The 22,465-nt window shown below is 47.7% G+C and overlaps 1 protein-coding gene across 6 annotated transcripts in view; it reads left to right on the top strand.

Annotated features, from left to right (window-relative positions):
• Positions 1-22,465, top strand: part of RREB1 (ras responsive element binding protein 1) — a 182,640-nt gene that overhangs the window by 89,982 nt on the left and 70,193 nt on the right. For all 6 annotated transcript variants that reach the window (XM_053904925.1, XM_019419822.2, XM_019419823.2 and 3 more), the window contains exon 2: positions 20,795-20,909. The gene's annotated coding sequence lies outside the window, so the exon portion shown is untranslated. The remainder of the gene's footprint in view (positions 1-20,794; positions 20,910-22,465) is intronic.

The following is a 22,465-nucleotide window of genomic DNA, read 5'->3' as shown; positions in this document are numbered from 1 at the left end:
GTTACATGGTGATGCTTTTACCTTAAAGAGATCACCTTCTTTCATTTGGCCAGAATACATTATCAGTTCAAACATGATTTAATGAATAAAATTGAATCCCTTTCCTTCTGGCCTGCTTTTGGGAATCAAGGGATTCCAGGAGTGTGAGTGTGCACATATTTGTTTCCTAGGGCTCTTGATCTGAATCCTTCAGTGTATTTACTGTTCACATTTTCAGTACTTCTTAGCATATTTAGCTTTCTAAGTTGTTGGCAACTGTTACATAATCCTGTTGCGATGAAAAGTTTTTAAATTTGGTAAGGAAGAGCTCCCAAATGGGAGGTTAAAAAAACAAAACAAAACCAAATTCCTCTATTTTAATGAACAGAAGTGAATTGAGAATAGGGTAGAAATCCCAGCTAACTGATATTAGTATAAAATACTTCACATCTGTGTGTGATAGGTTGTACTTAATAAGACTGACTACTGATATAGAGGTTCTTTTCACAGCGAGTTGTCTTAGGTTAGGCTGAGCTATGCTGAAGTATGAAACCAACTTTAAAACCTCTGTGGCTCAACCTATGAAATGTCATTTCTTGTTCCTATGAAACTAGCACGGGACCAGCAGCCCTGTCCTGTGGCTCCCTTCCAGGCAGTGGCCCAGGGATCCAGGCCGCTCTCATCTCCTAGCTGTCCTGCCATTGCACATGCTTCCAGGCAGCCCCAGGAAGGAGAGAGCGAGCAGATCACACGCCAGTGTGAAAAAGCTTCAGACTGGAAGTGATGCACGGGCCCTTGGCTCACAGCCCATTGGACAGAACTTGTCATGTGATCTACCACCTGCCATGCAAAGTTGTAAGGGTACCAGGCAACGCTGAGGAACACATTGCTGTTCTCTGAACAAGACACCTCTTTGCCACAGGCATATTTGCCACTCTCCTTTCTTATTTCTCCTTAAAGCATACTGTGCACAGAAAGAAACTAGAGAAGGCTTAGGCCTCAAAGGTGGAATGTAAGAAGTGAACCATGCCACCGAGCTATGGCTCTGCAGTTGTGATCCCCCGGCCAGCAGCATCAGCATCACCTGGGAACTTGTTAGAAATGCAGGTGCTCAGGCCTCACCCCAGACCTCTGCTCCAGTAAGCTCTCTAGGTTCGTGCTCAAGTTTGAGAACCATTGCCTTGGATGAATGGAATGTCTTGTAGCACCAGTTGAACTGATAATTAGTGAATGAACTCTGAAGTGCCGATATGCACTTGCTAGTGTTTTTGTGCATTAAACTTACCCTCAGGTGTGAGCCCATGTAGGATAATAATAGCAAGCACTTAGTTTGTTAGACTCTTAACCTCACCGTGTTAAAGCACTTAACATATTGAACTCAGATGTTTCTCACAACGACCCTGTGAAGTAGGTATTATCATCATCTCCATCTTATAGATGAGGAAACTGAGGCAGAGAAGGGTTCTATAACCGTAACCGTCCAAGGGCGCTGCCATAAGGTCAAGCCACTCACCACAGCTGGCAAGCAGAAGAGGCGGGATTCAAACCCAAGAAGTGTGGCTCACAAGTCTGCTCCTTCACTGCTGTGCAGTTCTGCTGGCTGGTCTCCGGGTGGTAACCCCCCAGGCCCTGCAGTGGTTCTTCTCTTTTTCTTGGAGACCGGCTGTCAGAATGAGCAGGAAGTGCGGCGTGTCGGTGGCGGTTCACATTAGGGGTGAAGCCCCCCCACCCCCACCCCAGCAGCGTCAGTCGTTGGTGGTTTATGTGTGTGGCGGGCTGCGGACAGCGTGGGCCCAGTCCTGGAGATGCATGGCTGGGCAACAGTCGCCCAGTCATTTAACGCTGAACAATAATAGAACGGGGTTGCTAGGGCTGGCACCCAGGTGTTGCTGGGAAGCATTTTCTCAGAGCGAGGTGGTCCAGTGGCACTGGAACATGTTTCTCCAGCTAACCCGTGTGCAAGCTTCAGGCGCGCGAGAGGCCCTTCTCAGGTCATTTTCTGTCATCCTCTGCCCTCCCAGATGCTCCTCTGAGGCCTCATTCCAGGAGGTGGTCTGAAGATAGTTTCTGTTCAGTTTTTATGATCAAGACTTAAGTTGTAATAGACACGATGTGGTTTTGCTTCCAAGAAAATTGGTGAAAAGGGTTCTCCTCCTTCCCACTGGGGAAAATCAGGAAGAGTGAGGTGCGATCTAACCTTTCGAATTTTGAACTGATGGCAAAGGATTTTCCAAATGACATTGAGAACTGCTTTTTAAGCAGTTCTGTTTCCTGGCATCCTTTAAAACTTGTCAATGATTAACTGCATTCACTGTCTTCCAGGCGGGTCTGTTATTTGTTGTTGTTTACGTGTACTTTGCTGGCCCCTGCACTTCCTTGCCTTCTTTGTCTCCCAGGCTCAGCAGGCTAGAACTGAGCCGGCTCTTTGGTAGCTCTGCCCTGGGCCGGTACCAGCTTCGACTCTAGGTAGAGGATAAAGATAGCATCACCCCTTTCGGTTTTCGTGTTGGCCAGGAACAGCTGCTACGCTTTGTATAGCTCTGAACCTAACATTTCATTGCAGAATTGCTGAAATTTTTAGTTTTCTGCAAGCCAGGGCTTAACCACGGGGTCTTTCACATTCAGACTTCAGAGTCTAGAATTTTCCTTTGAGAAACAGTTGCTTGCCTAGGAGTGTGGCGATGTAAGGGAACAGAGATGGGGGGGAAACTGTTTTGCATACATTGCTTTACAGATGCCGTTCCTTCTTTTCCTCTCCCTCACTTCAGATGGTTTAATTTGCTTAGGTGCTCTAACAGAGGTGTAGATAATTGAAGCAAATCTTGAGTCAGATCTAAACAAAAGAAGAAAGAACTGACCTAAAAAGAGCAACTGAACTCACGCTAATTGAATCACAGAGCCCTGTGCGCAGATTCGCCCAGACCAGCTTACCCTGAGGGGAAGGATGGGGGGGACCCTGTGCTGGCGGAGGGCTGCGTGCCCCTTAAGAACCAACTCCTGCGAGTCCCCCGTGCAGATTTCCCGGCTGCATTCCGTACTGAGGCGCATCTGGGTTAGAAGTTCAGCTGGGGGGGGGGGGAGCTACCATGAAAGCCATTTTGGGTTGGGCGTTTAGAAACGTTCAGAAAACGTTTCTGCCCCCTCAGAGACCTGGAGCCCTTGGTATTTGTAGATAGAATCCACTTGTTTACTGTTTCGGAGAACAGCTACATGTATGATTTGGGCATCTGTTGGATGAAACCTGACAGGCTTGCCTCAAATCGCTGTAATAAAAGATGCCACCATTTGAAATGACACGGTGTTCCTTCCTTCTCCTTTGCCAGCTGTCCAGAGTGGGAAACAGGATGCCATCCTCCCCTGAGCGCCTTCTTATTCCAGAACACCTCCAGATCATGATCACGTGGTTGTAAATACCTAAGCTGAGAGCCATCCCTCTCCTCTCTTTAGCACCATTGTCCCTGGCTGTCCCTGGCCACTGGGGCCGCAGGGGAGGCCTTTACTTATCTATCTCTGCCTCTGTGCTCCCTCCCACCAGGTCCCTAGGGCCCTTGGGGCCCTGTGCTCCTTAAACCATCAATTCCCCTTTTCTCTTCCTCCTACTCACAGCATATCACCCCCTGTCTGTTTTCTTGAGATTACTAATCAGTAAAATATTTGAGTGCCTACTGTGTGTTCAAGATTAAGATCATACAACTTCCTTGAGCACCCTGTCAAATGGTTCTTTTCTGTACTCTCTCATCTTCCCGGACTCAGAAGGTTTATGCACCTTCCTTGCTAATGCTTTCACACTTATTTGGACACTACACTCTGCCCCTTCCTACCAGTCCTTTTTCCTATCTCTGTGGCTTAACCAGGGTGTTCCCGTCCCATCCTGGACCCTCTTTACTCTGACTCCCAGCTCAGTGAGTTCTGGCCTCGTCTCTCTCTGGCCAGCGAATCGCATGTGTGCTCAGAAGCTCTGACCCACAGACTAATCCCATAGTACCCAGACTTCCCCTTCTGATTCCTGTCATTTCTTCACTTTCCAGGTGTCTGTAAAAGAGCTTAGCTCTACTGCCTGCTTGGAAACCTTCTTCCCAGTCCCCATTCTAGGGCTGTAGGAAATCTAGCCTGTGTCAGGAGCCCCTTACTCTCTAGCTCCCTCCGTTCCATTGTACATCCAGCCTGCCTCTCTCTCTGTTCCCGTTTCCAGTCAGACCTCCCTCCCCTGCAGTCCCATTCCATGTTTGAACAAGTTCTCTGAAAACTGACATCATCTTCTCTGCCTACACCGAGCCCGCGGCCCCACCGCCCCAGCTTCCCGCAGCTCGCCCCCCACGCACCCTCTGTCAGCAGGACCTGCTTCCTGGGCTTTTCAGGGTCCCTTCTGTGTATGGGCTCCTTTCAGTCTCTCTTCCACCCCTCCTCCCCCTCCACTTACACCTACCAGTGTTCTCTCCCTGGACTTTTCACCTTAGTATCGCAAGGACAACACTTAATTCTCTTAACTTTTCATCATCTTTTTTTCTTCTTCTTTCACCCAGGTGGTGAGCTTCTAGAACACCCCCCCCCCCCCCACACACACACACACACACACCCCAAGTCTAGTGGCAGAGCCATAGTTACCAGCTGAGGAGACCGACAAATGCATTTTTTATCATCACGAAGTATTTGAGGGCCGCAGGTGGAGTATTGTTTCCTCCAAATCATTGGAAGGGTGACTGCAGCTCCCATTTGTTAATTTTTTCAGACAGGTTTTTTTGTTTTGTTTTGTTTTTGTTTGTTTGTGTTGCTTTGTTTTAACCTCTAACCAACTTAAAGGCCAGAAAAAAATTGGTTTTCACCTTCAAAGGCTACATGAGGAAACAAGGAGCAAGCCAGTCCCCCTGCCCTATACCTTTAATCAGTCGCTTTTCCCACTCCCCTGGCTGTGACTCTTGAATTTTATAGTTGATATAATCCTCCCGTTTATAGCCAATTTATTTTATTTATGCATTGCAATTTAAGGAAGGACTATTTGGTGCATAGAGGGCCTCGGTTTTAATTCTTGGCTTCTATTTAAAAGGCTCACTCATGCCATTACCTTTTGTTAATTGCAAAACAAACATCCTCCCAAGACCACCCTCTATTCTGGGACCCCTTTGAGAGTCCCAGGAATTGCTAGTGTTTGGGCCACATTTACACCTCTACGTGGATCTTACAGAAAACCTCCTCGGTGCCTTTGATGGCCTAGAGGTGGTGGTAATATGCACTCAAAAATCTGTTTTAACCTAATGGTCAGCATCAGGAAACTAACTTGGTTTTAGCAGCTATTCCTAGAATTACTGGGGGAACAAAACAAAACCATGTAAATGCAGTGACATAAATGGAGATCACCATGATCTCTCCCCCACCCCCTTTCTGTAGCATGAATTCTGTTCTAACATTGGAACTGTTTACAGTAGGCATTGGAAAATCATTTTGGGGGATTGATTTCACTAACTTTTATTAAGTCACTGCCATGTGTTGGATCCTGTCGGAAGTGAATTACGTGATTGATCTCATCTTCACAAGAAAAAGGAACATTTGAAAATCTGATCAAATTTATGGACTATTACCCAAGAAATTCTACATACAGTTTCAACGGTATGAATCTTGTACTTGCCTGTAGAATGGGGCTTATCAACCTGAGCATATCACCCCTTGATCAGCGCATCCTTACTTAGAGTGTGCTAAAACAGATGCTCACTGTGTGCCAGGTACTGAGCTATAACTAAAGATCTCTAAATAGTGGGAGGGAGGCAGCAGAATGGTTTCATATCTTAAGAAGGAATGCAGTCCAATTATTTTCTTTTTCGTATATTAAAAAATTTTTTTCATATATAAATTTTTTAAATATTTATTCATTTTTGAAAGAGAGAGAGAGAGGGAGAGCAAGCAGGGGGTGGGGCAGAGAGAGGGAGACACAGAAACCGAAGCAGGCTCCAGGCTCTGAGTTGTCAGCACAGAGCCTGATGCACGGGGCTTGAACTCCCAACCTGTGAGGTCATGACCTGAGCCGAAGTCAGATGCTTAACCAGCTGAGCCACCCAGGTGCCCCTGAAAAAAAAAATTAATTCTAAAAATCAAGTTTGCAGTGATATTATGCTTTCATTTTTTTAAAAAATCAGCATATTCCCGTGACATATATCTCATTTCACATTACATCTTCCAGACTTTGTCCATTGATACATTATCAAAACGTAGAATGCTTAAGTGTACTATCTTGCTTTTTAAACTTGATCTGATTTTGTAACCATTTTCCCATGTTTGCACACATTGACCTTCATGTTTGAGGTGGAACCAAGTCTGAGCAGGTTTGGGGTAGATGGGGCAGGGTGGTGATGACTCACCTAGAAGAAGTCAGTCTGGCTTAGGAGATGTCCCTCTGTTGTTGGTTTCATGGGTGATTTCCCTTTATACATTGACACTGATAAATACGGGGAAGAATAAAGGCTCATAGCAAAGTTTATTACTTCTGGGATCAGCTCACTCCCCTCTCATGCCTGCAGGTAAAACCATACCAGATCATCTTTATTCCTGCTTTTAGGGCTTAAAAACTTCAGGAAGCAAACAATCTAGTAACCCAAGATTACTGGAGGGAAAAGAAAAAAAAAAAAAAAAACTACCATAAACCTATGCTGTCCGGTACAACAGCTGGTAGCCACATGTGGCTATTTAAATTTAAATTAAACTTAAATAAAAATTTAAAATGTAGTTCCTTAGTTACATTAGTCTCCATTCAAGTGGTCAGTGGCCACGTGTGGTTAGCAGTTGCCATATTGGGTAGCACAGATAGAGGTCATTTTCATCGTTGGAGAACTTTCAACTGGACATCACTGCTCCAGACCCTATCAATTCAATAAAATGCTTTCCCCAGTATCTAACATGCTAGTTTTATATGATAGGCTCTTTGAAAGACAGAGGAGGATGGCTTTTGTTTTTCTCTTGTTTTACATGTGGTACAGTTTTGTGTAGACTTGTAATCTGTGAGTTAAGGCTCTCCAAGCACTTCCCCCAACATCAGCAGCTTATGTCAGTGTTCGTTAGCAGGGTCAATTTGACAATGAATACTTCTATTTACATGGCTACACATGTTATGTATTCCGTTCAAACACAAATGTTTCATCTTCCCGTGCCTGGCAGCCCCCTGCCCTCCTTTCCCACCTCCTCCAGAACCTTCTTTTTTCCCCATCTGCTCCCTTTCTGGCCACGGACGTTTTAGATTTTCTTTCGAGCGGAACTTTTCATCCTGCTTACTAGCCAGTCCCTTCCTGCTGCATTCTCTTTATTCTCTCCCAAACTGGGAATTTTTTCTGCATCTCTGTTGCCAGCGCAGGAAGCCCAACCTCTCCCTCACCCACAGCCTCACAACAATGTCAGTCCCTTGGTGACGTCTTCCTGGATCCCTGTGCTCCTCCCCTCTGTCTCTTAGACTGTATTGCAGTGGACTCCTAACTGGGTTATGTGCCTCTCATCGTCCCTTTCCTAAAATGCTGCCAAGAAGTTTTAAAAATATCGATCTGATTATTTCATCTCAGGATTTTTTTTTTTTTAAAGGAAGGGGGATAGACCGTTAGTGGGTTTCCATAGTCATGGATGAAGTTCATCCCCCTCGGATGGAACCTTGACGCCAGCATAGTCTTGCCACTGCATCTTTGCCCTCTGCCCTACTCCACTCTCCCTCTTCCAGCAACGCACTGGTATAGTCTGATGGCTCCCAAGGGTTTTATTTTCAGGGGCTAGAAAGCCAAGGCAAAACTTTTGCAGGTAGACACAGGGGATTGTCTTTTCTGTCTCTCTCTCTCTCTTGCCAAGTAAGGGTGTTAATAACCAGTCTCAACCATCTACTGTCTTTATCATCTCATTTTAAAATTTGAGGCACCTGACCCTAAGAAAAGAATGAATTCAGTACTGTGAGTATCTTAGTAAGTCGTATGGTTTTCTTTATTTGCTCCAGCATGGGTGAAAATGTAGGCATGTATTGGCCAGTGTTTTCGTGACACCGTGTACCATCCAGACATACCTCTTGAGTCTTCACGCATTTCCTTCTAACTGCTATGCCCTGTCTTCTGAAAGCCAGATCTTTCCTTTAAGCTCAGGTTTGCTTCTGCCCTACTGCCCTCACGCTTGATGACCTACCTCTCGGGAGGCTTGCAGCCCTAAAGTGTTTGGCTCACGATTCATTTTCCCTCGGATTAGAACTTATGTCCATGTGTCTTGTCTATCTCTGCAGCCCGAATGTGAGCCTTTGAGGCCTGGGGCTCTGTCTTAGAGTTCCTGGTGGTTCTCAAATCTTGAACATTAGCAGACTAATGTCTGAGAATGACCACCATCTTCTTTCAGGTTTTCACATTGATACGAAATCTTGCCCTACATCTAGGGCACAAAAACAGTATAGAACATCTTCAACAAGTTAACTCCTTGCAGAGAGAATGCACCTTTTCTGTGTACTGTCCTTAACTTTGACTTAAGTACACTGAAAGCTGCAAGAATGGGGCCTGGAAGTCAAACCCCAAGAAAACGAGGAGACCCTTTTTTTTTTTAATGTTTCTTTATTTTTGAGAGAGAAAGAGCATGCACGCAAGTGGGGGAGGGGCAGAGAGAGAGAGGGAGACACAGAATCTGAAGCAGGCTCCAGGCTCTGAACTGTCAGCACAGAGCCCGATATGGGGCTCGAACCCACGAATCACGAGATCATGACCTGAGCCGAAGTCGGATGCTTAACCGACTAAGCCACCCAGGTGCCCTGAGACCCATTTTTAAAAAATGAAACCTGTCTGGTAGCTGAAGCCATCGAAATGACAAGTACAGAGACACTGTGATCGTTCTGAGCCTGGCAACTTTGAATGGATTACTGTGTCCCTTTGTTTTCTCTTTCTCCAAACTGGAAAAAAAAAAAACAAAAACATTTGCCTAATGTGAATAATAGCATTTGACTATAAATTTGGGTTGTACAGGACACATGACTCATACCAGGAGCATGGTACTTTAAAGATCTTCATGTAAGATAGAACTGGAATTACTTTGCATATCTGTCTTCCAGACTGGATTCCCCTTAGAAGAATCTCGGCTGGTAGGGTTAAAAAAAAAAAAAAAAAAGTTATCACAATTAGTAGTTTCTTGTGGGTGAAGCCTTAAAAGGATTATTCTTGCCTTGGCCAATGCATAACATTAGGGGTTAATTCCAAGTAATCAAAAGACGGGTTTTTTCCCTACATCTCTGTCTTTCCTGCAAACAGCAGTTTTACTATAGTCAGGTAGCAAACTGTTGTATAATCTCTCTCTCTCCCTCCCATCCACCCTGTTTTCTCTCCCTGCCATCCACCCCCACCCCCACCCCCACACCCCAGCCCTTAGGAAAACTCTGTTTCCAGATTGGGAACATGCCAGGATGTCACTGGCCTCTAATAGAGTTTATGGAAAAGTGTCAGTTACAATTCCAAATCTGTTAAGTAACCGGGGCCACTCTCTTGAGGTATATTTTGACTTCTGCGTCCTAGTTGTGGGGCCGGCAGAGTATGAAATTGGGTTTGTGTGAACATGTGTGTGCCTGGGTGTAGTGGACTACGTTTTCTTTCCAGAATCATAATGAAGCATCTTAAAGGGCTCTGAGAACGTTTCCTCAGGCATATTCAGTGAGCACGGTAGATGCCGTTGTTTCGCAAGTTTTTGCTTTTCTTTGTCTGTACCGGTTGTTCTGACTTCATGGCTGGGAGGAAATTGAGGACGTTGAAGAGTGCCTGCTGTTTTGCTTGTGGTGCCGAACCGGTTAGCTAGCTCCTGTTCTCAGATGGGCCAACAACAGGGCCAAGCCCCACAGCGGTGGGAGAGGGGACACGCAGAATGCAACCTCCTGGATTTTGCATGGGGATAGCGAGGCTGATCTGGTCTGCACACTCTTGTGTATTGTCTGGGCCTTGTAAAGGGAGATCCTAAAAATACCAGCCCCATCTTAGAGTGATGGCATAGAAATTTGTGTTGCGAATTTAATGTACAGCCTGGCTTCTGTCGCTCATTTGCCACCGTAACTCTCCACGGCCTTGCTTACTGTCGTCGCACCACCGTGTTCCGCGCTCCTCCCCCAGGCCTCTTACCTCAGAGATTCTGAGGAGCTAAGGGGTACTTAGGCAAGGAAGTTTTTCTTTGTCTTTTCTTTTGTTTTTTTTTTTTTAGTTGACTTTGTAAAGATTTTCTCTATACTCCAGAAACTCTGGTGGGCTGTTTTGAACATCTGATCTTATCATCCTCTAAACCCATTAACCTCACATATGCTGGTGTGAGGCCAAGAGAATGAACTCCTGGTCTTGAATGGCAGGGAGGCAGTGTCCTCTGTACTCTGGTGGGTGAATTCCTTCTGGTTCCCATAAGTGGCACACAGCCCCACAACTGCCTTGATCTGCTATGAAATGGGACTTTGCTGCCATTGCCAATCCTGGATGTTCACAGGGATGTTCATAGTGTTCAGCAGCAGGTGAAAGTCCTTTTGAGCCCGGACCTAGGCATCCCAGCAGAGTTGAGTCGCATACACAGAGTTAAGCCTGGAAGGACATCAGAGGTCATGGCCTGCCTTCTACACACGAAGGATCCAGTGTATTCCAGGCTTATGCAAGGAAGCACATGACAGATTGCTCTGGGTTCCAGTGGCTCAAGAATGGTATTAAATGCCACTGCATTATTATGATAATGACAGTGTTAACTCAGAGTTTAACTTGAGCTACCCTAAGTAACTTCTGGGGCTTCCGTACTTTGATGAAGTCAGCTCATATTTGCTGCCGACAAAAGGCAACTACATACGTGAGCCTGGAAAGTGAGTCCTCTTTCTTGGAAGCATCAAGCCGCTCCCACACGGAGGGACAGGGAGTCCTGGTACATTGGACTTGGAGGCTTTTAAAGTTGGAGCTGAAATGGATGCTGGGTAGGTGTTGCTCAGGCATTGTTCCAAGGTTCTGGAGGCCAGTAATACTTTAAACAAGTCAAACAGCCCCTCGAAGGGAGCTGCAGGAAATCCAGTCCTTGGCCTCATGTTGTTGCATGGTCAGCGGGAGATAAAAGGACAGACTGTTGGAGGCGAGGCCCCTCCTATCACTGGATGGCAAACTGTTAAGGGAAGATAAAAGGAAAAGAGTAGGGATGTTCTTTTTGAACAACGCGAGGGTGCCTTTATCACAGGCATTCAAGTAAAATGAAGGGGGTGAGCCAGAGAGCGTCAGCTTTATGATTGCAAGCGGGCTGAAGAACTCTGAGAAGCAGGACGTGGTTTCACAGCATCCTAAAACCATTTTGTGTCAGAATATTAGTGGAGGCCAGTCTTTTTTCAACTGATATCCCCATTTGCCTGGGGACATTTGTATTACATACTGCTTAAGTTAAATGGGCCTGAGCCGGGCCCTCTAAACTTTGTGCTCCAGAAGTTTTCCCTGCAGGGGTGTCTGACCCCTGGAGACCCGGTGGAAGCATCAGACCGTCCTTGGGCCGAGCAGAAGAGCCCCGCACGGCTGTGTGTTCCCTGTGCCGCTGGCAAGGCGCACAGGCCAGCGCCGTTTGCTTTCTCAGTGACGTGTCTCCTCTTAGGCTCACTTCTGGTGCTGGCCCAATGCTCACTCAACTGGTGATCTCCCCTTTGAGATCGTCCTTTCTGTTCTTTGTCACTTAGGAAGGAAGTCTAGGGACTTGCAAAAGGTTCTTAAGGGTCAGGGTGGGGCTTTTAGTGTGAACCCACACTGAGGAGCCTGGGCCTGGCCAGTGCCCTGTGGGTGCTCAGTCACACAGAGACGAGCCGCGTGCTTTGGGCAACTCTATCCTTGTTTCGGACCCTGCTGGGCTGTTGAGAGCCGGGCCCTTTGTGTTGGTGCCACAGCAGCGCAATTAGACACCCTCCGGAGTCCAGGAGTGCAGTTGTCGGGAACTAATCACCCTCCTGGCGGGTCAGGGCAGAAACAGCCAGGAGGACCCGTATGCCTCAGACTTCCTCCAGGACTGTGCTAATCTCCCTTCCTTCCGAGGTGCCTCTCTGTTGGTTGGCTCCTTAGTGCTGGGGCTGGGGGACCGGCCCCACTTGGCACCTTCCTCCCCAGTGCCTCATCCTGCCCTGGAAATAAGCTTTTGGTTTGGGCTCAGTGGACTTTAAGAAAAACCATGTGCTTGCTAATGTTTTTGATTGGTCGACTTGTGATAAACACTTATCAGCCTCTTATATCTCAGAGTATTTGTTTTTCTTCATAATTTCTTAGAGGCAAAACAGAGGGGGAAAGGTCACCCATTAGAGGGCATAGAGGGCAGGCCCACAGAGCTCCTGGTAGTTTGGGCACGGTTGCTTCACCCAGCAGTCATTCTCAGCTGACGGTTTGTAATGTCTGATCACCCACTGTGAAATTTTGACCACAGCTGACCACTTTTCCAATGGGCAAGGGAAGAAGTGATCTCCTCCCTCTGCCTTCTCTGAGCTGTTAGGGTGGGTAGAAGCAGTTCGAACAATACTTTCTATCTCCCATGAACTAATTTGGGTTTTATAAGGGGTGTCGTCTTGAAATGGCCCTAAATCCTGGGAATTTGAAGCCCTGGTCCCTGATTAATCACCTGCCCTAGGAATCCTTAGCTTGCATCCAGCCCCTCAGCAGGGAAAAGTGGAGAATCCTGTTCCTGCAGCCCCTTTCCCCAAGCATGTCAGAAAGGCCAGCCCTACACCTCATGGCCTGTTTAAGAGTTGCAGGATATTGCCTAAAACCCTTCTGCAAACGGCCGCTGAACTTTACTCCAGCCTCTCCTCCTCCAAGCTGTAATGTGACTGAAGGCAGCCAGACCCACTTCAGAGGAGAGTCTGGGAGTGACTGGGTGTCAGCTGCAGGACACTCAGGTTCCACAGCTGGGAGGGAAAAGGTGCTCAAGAAGGAAGAGCCAGCCCATCCCGGCGGGAGCCCGCAGCGCCAGCCTGCTTGATTAAGCAAATGCGAAGTTCCCCGGGATTTGTGTCAGACGCAGACTGAAGCTGGAGGGGTTTTATTTCCTGCTCTCCGTGTGACGTTGGCAGTGGCTCCTCTACCCCTCGCTGCTAACGGGATTGCGTTTGTGATGAATTATATCTCCTTGTTCAACATGGGGGCTGGAATGGAAATTTTTCAAGATCCCCCAACTGACCCCTGCCCTCCAAGCATTGGTGGTGCAGGAGGTGAGGCCCACGGATGAATCTAGGAGTTGGGGAGACTTGGCCCAGGGGCTAAATGAACTGGAATGTGAGGAGGTAAAGGGCATAACATAGATAGCTGGCATTGGTGGGCGCTGTACTGCCTGTTAAGTGTCTTAGTAGATACTCCTTTGACTGATCCTGGTTTTGTGAGAGCAGTATTACTAGCTTCATTTTCCAGATGCGGGCTGAGGCTCAGAGACTTAAAGTCTCTCCATTGGTGGCAAGCTGAGCTTCCAGTCCAAGACATCTTGCGCTCTTGATGCTCTGCTACTGTAATGTATTCTCCTCGTTCCTGCTTCTGGATCTTACAGGATTAGGGAGAAGGGACGGCCCTCTTCGAGGTACAGAATCTGAAAGTCAAAAGGAGGATCTAAATAATTTGGTCTCTCACCCTCTGCAAAACTGAGCTGTGGTGACTCCGCCTCTGCTTGAATACTTCCAGGGACAGCAAGCTCATGACTATGTTTCTTGGGGCCTCATTCCATCCGTGAGCAGCTCTGGTTGTTCAAGGCTCTGGTAAAAGGATTGTGGGGTCCCAGACCTGCTTCCTGGTGCCTCCCACCCAGATGTTGTTCCTGCCGTGGTGAACACATGAGAGGAGTGTGCCCCCTTTTCCAGAATATCTCCGGTTCCTTCAGCCATTTCTTGGTTTCCCCGACTTGGTTTCCCAGTCCTATAGCTTGCTAATTGCCCTTCTCTGAATGGTTTTTCCATGATCATCTTTGGTGCAGAGGAAGGTACCAGAGAATTTTGGAGTCCGACAACCCCAGGCTAGAATCCCGGCCCTGCCCCTCTAGGAGCTGCTTAATAGCCAGCCAGATAACCTCATCATTGCCTTGTAAGGTTTGGGGAAGGATTAAATATCCTCCCCAAGTGTGTGTGTGTGTGAAGTACCTCACACACTTTCCAGCCCGGAGTTTATGTCACAAATAGTTAATGCCCCCTAGTTATTGGGGAAGGAGGTACTCTGGAAGACGTGTAATTGGATCTACACCAGACTTCTGATTTAAATCCTGTTTGCTCTTATGGCAGTGTTCTTCTTTCTTTAAATTACTCAGCCAAGGTGTGATGTGGAGGCCTCTCCCCACCCTTTCCTGATAAGCCAGCAGAGCAGATCTTAGGGTGGGGAGGGTGGGGGCTTCTAAATTCAGTTTCCTGCAGGGTGGGGGAGACATCTTCTGCCTTAGCCCAGGAAAGCCTGCCCTGCCCTGAGGATAGGTGCTGGTACCCAGTGGGTCATCTGACCCTCTGCCCGGCTGGAGTGCTCCCTCAGTTAGGGCCTCCTGGCAGCCCGCCTCTTCTCTTCACCTGCTTCCTCAGGCAGAGTAGGGAGTCCTACACAGTTCTGCTAAGTTGGGCAAGATGGTGATGAAATACCAGATCCTGGTGGCCAGTTTAGGAGAAAAGACTAGCTCACCTGGAGAGAGGGACAGGGCCACGCTAGGTGGGCCACCGAGCCACCCTCCTCCCCCGCAAAAGGCCAGGGATCTGGGTAACAAATGGCTGCCATGTGGCAGCTGTGACGGCTTCGCGAGTCTGGCAGTAGTTAGATCCTGTCAGTAAGATGTGCTCCCGGGAGAAGAGCTGCAAGGAGTGGAGTCAGCTTCTTCACAGGCTAATTTACTGACAAAAGCTTATAAGCCGGACTTTGCCCCATTTCCCCCCTCTGAACAAGCCAGCTTCACTGTGGAGAGAGAGGTACGGGAGGAAGAGTGGGGTACCACGGGTGGTTTTATCTAGCACATACCAGAAAACCTCCCCATCTTCCCAGCAGTTTGTATTTAAATAGTAAATTTGATCTGACTCACGTAGTTAAGTTTGGTAAGCAAGAACCCTGTCTTCCAAGTCAACACTTGCCTCCCTGCTGAAATTGTATGTAATGTAACAATCAAAATGTCCAAGTGATTTTTAGTTTTAAAAGAGAAACTGCTTCCAGCATGGAACCCATCACTCTCCCCGAAGCCGAAGCCGCTCCTTCCCCACACGCTTTACTGAATATTAAAATGTTCCTGTACCTGAGGACAGTATTCCTTGTGAAAAGTCAGCAGCTTGTGGCATTGCCAGTATCCACGGGGGCACCTGAAACCTGATCAGTAAAGGGCAGCCGCTCTAGGCTGCAGGAATGATCTCTTGGATTTTTCCTTCCCCTTCCGAGGGGAAGAGACATTAAGAGACAAACTGCAGGAGACCATGAGCTAGTTCTGAAGCTGTTATGGTTCTTTAGGATTGCCTTCCCTCAGAGTTCTCCTCCCCGACTGTTCCTTCTCTCCTGCCCCTTGTGGCCCTTGCTGCCAGGAGCAGCAGAGAAATTGTGGGGGGAGGGTGCCGTGAGGGGGTCCGGGACCACCAGAAATCCCGGCTGCAGCTTCAACTGTGGAGAACATCCTCCAGTACCCTTTCTGTGAGTGACAGCTTGGCCCGTGCTTTCTGGAGAGATGACTTCGAGGGCCCAGAGCTTCACAGAGGCCAGGCTGAGTGGTTTTGCTTCCCGCACACTGTAGGCCAGCCCTGCCCTGTCTGAAGTTCACATCTGACGTGTCCCTGTTCCTGAGCAGCTAAAATAGGCCCTGCATATTTAATCCCTCCCACACATATACTTTCCTTCCTTCCTTTTTCTTTCTTTCGTTCGTTCGTTCATTAGTTCATTCGTTTGTTCATTCATTCATTCATAGTGGTGAATACAGCTGAAGTTAAAACTGAGATCTGTCTCCAGTGCCTTGATTTTTGCTCTGGGGCTATGCTAAAACAGTGGCTTCTCCCAAATCTTCACAGAAAGAAAGTTTCCCAGGGAGATCCTTCGTTTTATGTCCCCCCTCTTCCAGAATTCTACGTAAAGTTGAATGCTAGTTTTCAAGGCTGCATCTGAACCCCCCAAGAGCTAACATACAGGTTACAGGATCCATCCCTGGAGGTATTTCTGACATAGTCGTTCTGGCGTGGGGCCCAAGCACCTGTGTTTCTTTCTTCCTTTTGGTCTTATTGCAGTATCCTTGACACACAGCACTGGGTAAGTTTAAGGTGCACAGTGTAATGACCTGATTTTGCATATATTGAGAATCTGCATTTCTAGCAAAGGTCCGGGATGCCGTTGCATGAGGACTACACTTTGGGGTGGCTGGTGCTGGAGGTTTAGTGGTAGTTAACTTCTCACTGACTGGATGAGGCCGAGATTTCCTTCACGTGGTATTCACTTCATTTTTGATCTGTGCGGTTCTGTCCGCTCCCTCTCCCAACCGTCTGTGTTCCTCTTCTCTGGCCCCCTCCCTGCCCTGCTACTTCCCCACCACAGACACCTTGTTGGAACCCCAGGACCTGAAAGTGTAGACTTCCCCGTCAGAATTCCTCTCGCTCCAGGCCTGCATTCCATTTGCACGGAAGCAGGAGTGACCCAGAGGATACAGATTGCCTCTGAGCTCACATCGCTGGATCAGTTGGATCCAGCCACTTGGACAGACTGGGCTATTTGGGATTTCAGGCAGAGGCTGGTGGCTTCCTTCCAGTTTCCTTCTCCTTCTAGAACACAAGGGTGTAGAATGTGGAGGTCCCCCCACCCCCATCCCTTTGCACAGCAAGGGCAGTGGTGAGTGCTTGCAGACCCTTACCCCATGTGGTGAACTTTTCAATCAGAGGTGGAAGTCCAGTCGTGCGTCCTCAGAGAGTGGAAGGCAGAGGTGAAGGTGTAAGGTGAGAGCTCCTTGCCCTCCCTAGAAATAGGCAAAAGTGGGAGGCCAGGTGCTGAGCCATCTGGAAGGGCAGAAATGCCTCAGAATATGATTGGGACAAGTCAGAGAATGTGTATCTATTCTCTCAAGCCCTGTGCCAGGAATTGCAAATTTTGTCTAAAAGAAGCTTAGTGGAGTTTAGAAACTAGATTTGCCTTGCTCTACCAGCATGATCTTAGGGGCAGTTGCTTAACCCCCTACACCTTAGTGTGCTCATCTGTACAGTGGAACCAGTACTCCTCTGTGTTGCTGAGAGGATTAAATGAGATACTGCACTTAGTGTGTGGCAAGTAGTGTTCAAAACTCATTAGCTGGTGTCATCATCATTAGTAGTATTAGTATTAATATTGCAGAGTTTTATAATAAAAACCATCGGGGGTTCCCCCAGAGGGAATGAGGGAAGCTTCGTGTGGAAGGTGGCCCCTGCAGGATTGGATTCGAGGAGACATACGTTCTGGAGGAAGAAACTGAATGGAGAGGTAATCATGGAGACTGGGCAGGAAGGCTAGAAGGTAAACTAAGGCCAGAGCCTGGAGAGCTTTGAGTGGCAGGTCAGAAAGTCTGACCACTTCCCACATATATGGTCCTGGGACCTGGGGTACTGCCCTGCCCCCTCCTCCTGACTTTCCTCTCCTAAACTTGGGCTTTGCCAAGCGGTGCATTCTCCACCGCCCACCCCGTCTCCTCACGCAGTGGGGTGAAGATCCAGAACTGGCAGGTGCAGCCCACGGTGCCCAGTTGTGCCCAGTCTGCTGGAGTGCTCTGTGCCACACTCCAAGGCTTCGTTTGACCAAAGCCCATGCCAGCGAGGGGGCAGGGTGGCCTGCCTGGGTTGCCGCCCTCTCCAAGGCACAGACTGAGCCCTACGCCAAGAAACACATCAACTTCCTGGAACTCAGAGCCGTCATCACAGCTGTGAGCTTTCAGAGCACACGCGAGGCTGTCCTGGTTAGAGGAGACCGTCTTGTCCCTAGGCTTGCAGGCCAAGGAGAACGGGCATTGCTGTGGTGCGACATCCAGCCTGGTCTGGTTTTGTCTCCAGCCTAGCTCAGATGGAGGAAAGAATGTTTCCTTCCTGATGGAGCCCATCCTAAGAGAGACGTCCTCGCTGCTTATAGAGCTCCCTTAGAAGCCAGAGCATTTTAGTATCTGAACTCCTTTTCACTCAGACTCTTTGAGACTCTCCTGGGTTGGCCCCACCCGGCCAGCTAGACCGTCCACTAGGCTGTTCCAGTCCACAGATCAACCATCTCAAGTATTGTGGTCCTCTGTAGGCTCAGCGCTGTCCGTGGGCCTCTACTGTCATCCTAGGCATCTAACTTACCCCATCTGTCCTGCGGGCCTTAGGACAGATTGTAGATTTCACTGAAGAATCCTCTGGGTTTTCAGAAGCTGAGAAGCTTTGTTTCTAGACCATCTTCCCTTTTATCTTTCATCTCCTGCTTGCTATCTCTGTTGGACCTGGAGACAGACTCCTTAATCTTTTCTTTCTGGCTTTACATAGCATTGTCCCTTATCTGCTCAAGGGCTGGGGCTTGGGGGCTGGCCTTCCCTGCCCCCTCATCATCACAGATGGACCTCTGCCCACTCCAAGACATCTTGCTTCCGTTGGATCTAGGCAGAGCCCGTGTGGGAATGCAAATCCAGAAATTCAGCATCCTCCCTTGGGAGGCCCCGAGACCACCCCTCTGAATTCCCAGCCTGTGCTGCAGTCACTTACCCCTGCGGGAATCACCTTCTAGAACAGAACCTCTCCTCACTAGGTCTTTTTTTCCCTTTTTCCTTCCTCTTTTTTTTTTTTTTTTTTTCCCCCGCTTTCCCTGAGGCGATGGTGATAGAGGTAAGGGGTATCTTGAATGTTCTTCCAAGAACTGTCCCGTACTTTTCCACTCGCTGAGTTCTGTGAATCCCTCAGGCCTGGTGGAACCCCAGACAAACAGGGTAGTGACTCTTGTTACTCAGCTAGAATTGCAAGACATTCTAAATATTCAAATCCTTTACATCCAAGATCAGAGGATGAAAGTTTCAGGGTCAAGTGTGTTGGGGTTGGCCCTCTCCCACCTTGGTTCCCGGTGTGTATTGAGATTACTCAGTGGACTTTTTAACAGTATCTTTTTTAAATGAGGGAGGGAGGGAGTTCAAATTTTAATGAGAGTCTTAGTTATTATATTCTGAAAGTTTAAATTGCAGAGACTCATCTCTCTGATGTGTGTTTTTAACAATTATATATGGAACTGTAATTCACTTATTTGGAGATCGTGGTAGTTTCAAAAACAAAACAAAAAAACAAAAAACCATGGAGGTATTCCTCTTCAGACTTTCTTCCTAATAAAAGTTGCCACGAATGAAGAAATGAATAATAACAGGGAAATTTGGCTTGGTTTTTTTTTTTTGTTTTGCGTGTTTTTTTTTTTTCTTCCACAGTGTTTCATTTCGCCCCTAGGCATCTTTAAGTTTGGGTGGGGATGATCTGAAAAGATGTTTTGTTTGTGCATTTCTAAAACCTCATGGGCATTTTAATAAACTTGACTTGATTCAGAGTTTAAAGGAAGGTGGGTTAGATGTCAACTAAAACCAGGATTCTTATCCTGCTTATCCTCAGATGAGTGTCTGGGGCCCCTGAACTCTTGATGCGGAAGGGAAATGTGCACTTTCCTGTGGGAAGGTCCATAACTTTTATCACACCCTTCAGGAGGTTCTCATCCCCCAAAACCATTGAGAATTAATTGGGTAGTAAGAAGGATTCCTCGAGACTTACAGGGCCTCTGTCCCATTCAGGGGCTGTCCCTACAGTTACTCCTTATTTCTTGATACTTTCTTCAGAATCCAAAGAACTTTTCAAAAGAGAAGGGGGCAAAGAGAAAAGATGGAGAATCGAAGCAGTGAGGTGGAGGGAGAGTGTTTGTGGCCTCAGGAGCTTCTTGTCATGGGTCGGTGGCCCTTTCTTGCCCCAGCTGACCAGTCCTGCAGGGGGCTTGCCCGCCCTAGGTGCTCAGGAACTACAAAGTGAGGAACATTCAAGGTGATAACTAGGCGTGTGACAGGATCGAGCACCTTTCTCCAGACACTCCGAAAAGGGGGATACGAATGAAAAGGTGGGCCACGCCAGGGTTTCTCGGCAGGGCTTGATTTATGTCTTTCTTGATCTTCTCCGTTTAGCTGCGGGAAGCCGTTTCCAGAAACCAAGAGAATGTGGCTGAAGGCTGCAGCTCTGGAAATCCTGCATTCCTTTGCTCGCTGACTTTGTAGAGGGCCAACTTGCTCCCAGGGAAGGGACTTGAGGCCCCTGCACCCCAGAGCAGACTCGCTCAGACTCCCCGAGGAGCCTGTGTCATTTGAAAAGCTTTCTGTATACCCCCTACCGAAAGGAGAAGATACGTGTTTGGTCCTATCTGAACCGTCATGGACACTTCCCCCATCACTCAGGAGAAGATGCTCTAATCTGTCCTTTACATTAAGAGACTGTTTGGTTCCATGGTGTTTACTCTCTTCAGCTGTCCTCTTTCCACTCTGCTGCTGATAGCACTTAGTGCTGTCTTGTTCTCCTCTGCCCTTGAAGCTGGCAGCATCAGCATCTGCTCTTAATATGCCCCTAAATGCCCAGAGCTCTGCCTGGGCCAGTGGTCCCAGCTGCCCTCATGTGATATGGCTCCTGACCTGCTGGGGCGTGCTAGGGGGTTCTTGCCTGTCCAAGGCACTCTCGACTCCGGTGGATGCTAGCGGGTAGCTCTGGGCGGAATCAGCCTCGGAGCCGGAAGGAAGCTTGCTTCTGCGTGCAGGCGGGGATGGGAAATGTTCTGTTGCCCTTAACTTGTGCTCTCCCGGATCCCCGGGAAAAGAGATCCGGACACAGGATCGTTTCTGCCTGGTCTTGACTCCCTCTTCATGCCACCTTTTCTCATTTTTGCAGGCTGCTCCGACTCTGTACTCCAGAAGTGGTGGCTTTGAGGTGTGACCCTGCCCACGCCTGGGCCAGCGTCTGTTCCTCGGTAAGGAGGGCCAGCTTGATAAGACGAAGAAAACAGGTCAGTTACACTTTATGGACTCCACTTGAGGCCCAGTAATTTCCAGTGTTGAGTCTTCCTTTCCCTCCCCCTCCCCCCCCCACATTCCCTATGGGTTGCCCTTTTTCTTCCCAAGGTCCTCCTGAGGCTTTGACGCAAAACCACAATGAAATTGTAACTCTGAGTTGTGAGCTCTTCTGATCCAGTGGGCCTGAAGTGTGGGATGAGAAACCTCAGAGGGTACCGGGTATTGGTCTCACAGGAAGGAGTGCTTCAGACAGCAGAGCCCTGCTTCTCCCTCCCCGCTGCCCCCTGTCACCCAAATTCAGGCAGTTTGTGTTAAAAACTGGAATGCCAGGCCAGTCCACTTGGCCATGTGCATGAAGATGATGACTTCTTTTCTTATCTGTGATTTGGGAACTCCATCTGGGTTCCCAGCTCTCTCTGGTTCCAGTTGGAAGACATTGCCTTAGAATGGGGTTAGTGATTTTTAATTTGTTTATTGTTAAGATTTTATTGGTGGTGGTTATTTGCAGTGTTAGGGCTGATGTGGAGGGTGGCGTCAGGGAGCAAAGGAAAGAATGAAAATATTGAGACTATTAATATCTGTAAAGAAAAAAATGTGCTTTGTAAATGGACTTCAAGCTGTTCAACTTCTCTTTCATCGCTGAGATCAAATCTCAGAAGGTTTAGGTTTGTTAGTTTGGGTTATTACCCCAGTATAGCCCAACATCAGGTATAGGTAGGTAGAACTCACTAATAATCCTGGCCGACTGGCCTCTGGGTAAATTAGCGCATAGATGTGCCTTAATGCTAAGGTGGATTTTTTTTTTTCCCCCATAACCTGGAACAGTGAGCTACCTTATTTTATGCCAGGACCTCTCCCTTCTTCCCTGCTGCATCCTTTCAAAGGGAGAACTCAAGTATAAGATGCAGGAGCACACTGGAGTAAAAACCTGTGCTGGGTGTGTAAGGCTGGTTTGTGTTGCTTCTGAAACAGCAATTGAGGGATGAGTCCAATGACGGTGCTCTTCTTTTCAAACAGTGTAGCTGGGGGGTTCATTTTACTAATTGCACTTTCCAGATTGAGACGAGAAGAGTCTCTATTAAAAAAATAACATTGCTGGGGCACCTGGCTGGCTCAGTTGGTTAAGTGTCCGACTCTTTGATTTTTGGCTCAGGTCATGATCTCACAGTTCATGGGTTTGAGTCCCATGTCGGGCTCTGCACTGAGGGTGAGGAGTCCGCTTGGGATTCTTTCTTTTTTTCTCTCTCTCTGCCCCTCCCCTGCTCGCACTGTCTCTCTCTCTCTCTCTCTCTCTCTCTCTTTCTCAAAATAAATAAATAAACTTTAAAAAATTTATTGAAAAATATATACATATTGCTACTTACATTTAAACTAGGTAAAGGAAGTAAACACAGGTGATCTTGGTGTCATCACTGAGTAGTGTCAACGCTTTACACTTTATCCCAGAAAAGGAAATAAATGTAGCAAATGTCTTCCTGCCCAGTCAAAATGGGAAATAACAAGTTTGTGTGGCTTTTTTCTTTTCCAGTTGGAATAAGCCTTTGCAACA

This window comes from Panthera pardus, unplaced genomic scaffold (genome assembly GCF_024362965.1).
Source record: "Panthera pardus isolate Hobbes unplaced genomic scaffold, ASM2436296v1 HiC_scaffold_17, whole genome shotgun sequence".
NCBI classification, from domain to species: Eukaryota; Metazoa; Chordata; class Mammalia; order Carnivora; family Felidae; genus Panthera; species Panthera pardus.
The sequence above is the reverse complement of the archived record's forward strand: the minus strand, read 5'-3'. Positions and strand labels throughout refer to the sequence as shown.